This window comes from Chiloscyllium punctatum, chromosome 13, assembly GCF_047496795.1.
Source record: "Chiloscyllium punctatum isolate Juve2018m chromosome 13, sChiPun1.3, whole genome shotgun sequence".
Taxonomy (NCBI): domain Eukaryota; kingdom Metazoa; phylum Chordata; class Chondrichthyes; order Orectolobiformes; family Hemiscylliidae; genus Chiloscyllium; species Chiloscyllium punctatum.
In genome coordinates this window covers 36,619,887-36,620,985 of record NC_092751.1, presented here as the reverse complement: position 1 = coordinate 36,620,985, position 1,099 = coordinate 36,619,887, and the positions used below count along the sequence as shown (strand labels likewise).

The window sequence follows — 1,099 nt, the reverse complement described above, 5'->3', positions numbered from 1 at the left end:
TCACGTGCTGCTCCCAGCATGCGCTCTGGCACTGCACTCATTTTCCTTCTGACACTTGCTCACTGTAATGCTGTGATCATACAGTGACTTGGTATCACACGGCCCAGGAAAATGATACAGATCAAGGTTTTTGCATTGTTGGGTTCAGTTGTCAGTTTAGCCATATTTTGGATTTTGAAATTGTCTGTTCTGTACACAAGTGCGTGTCAGACACATCTGAGTGGAAATTGGGTCTTCCGAATAATGACATTGAGCACTATGCACTCTCCTCGAGTCTGGAAAACAATTCCTGACAGGCAGTTTAATAGACAATAGACAGCAGGTGCAGGAGTAGGCCATTCTGCCCTTCGAGCCAGCACCACCATTCATTATGATCATGGCTGAACATCTTCAATCTGTATTCCTTTCCTGCCTTATCCCCATAACCATTGATTCCACTATCCTAAAGAGCTCGATCCAACTCTTTATTGAAAGAACACCTCCTGCTGTCTCGGGTTCTTCATTCCGTCGACTTCAAATCTTCACAGAATTCAACAGACCTTGTTACATATTCATTTCCTCATTTTTGTTCAGATCACTGTGTGCATAGTGTGATAGTGGGAGTGCACTTGCCCCACAACCGAGGGGTCAGACCATCATCTTGGAACCGTACTGTGTTATTTCTCATTTCACCAACACCAGGGAGAAATATCTGCTGCTGTGCATTATTTATGCAATTCAATTATTGATAAGGTCATAGCCGACCCCGTTTCTGTGACGAGGTGGCCGAGAGGTTAAGGCGATGGACTGCTAATCTATTGTGCTCTGCATGCGTGGGTTCGAATCCCACTGTCATCAATGGCGCTGTTTTCAGATGATTGAAGCTGGCACTCCAGTTGTCAGTTTACATGCATTGATGCGATTACAAAATCTTAAAGAGTAGTTTGTGACTTTTAAATAAACTGCATTGAAATGGAGGTTGCTTTGGGATAATGAAAAGAAACGCGATTTTCTTTTTCAAGTCAGTGCTGTGAACGTTTTTTCGTATGAAAGACATCCAGGAAAATCAAAAAACGAGAGCTGCGAAGTGCATGTTTATGCAAAGGGATTCTTAATGAAT

At 42.9% G+C, this 1,099-nt stretch overlaps 1 non-coding gene across 1 annotated transcript; it reads left to right on the top strand.

Moving 5' to 3' along the window:
• The first annotated feature begins 755 nt into the window (after window positions 1-755).
• Window positions 756-837, top strand: trnas-gcu (transfer RNA serine (anticodon GCU)). Its single transcript has one exon. It is a non-coding gene; the product is annotated as a tRNA-Ser (tRNA).
• The last annotated feature ends 262 nt before the right edge of the window (window positions 838-1,099 follow it).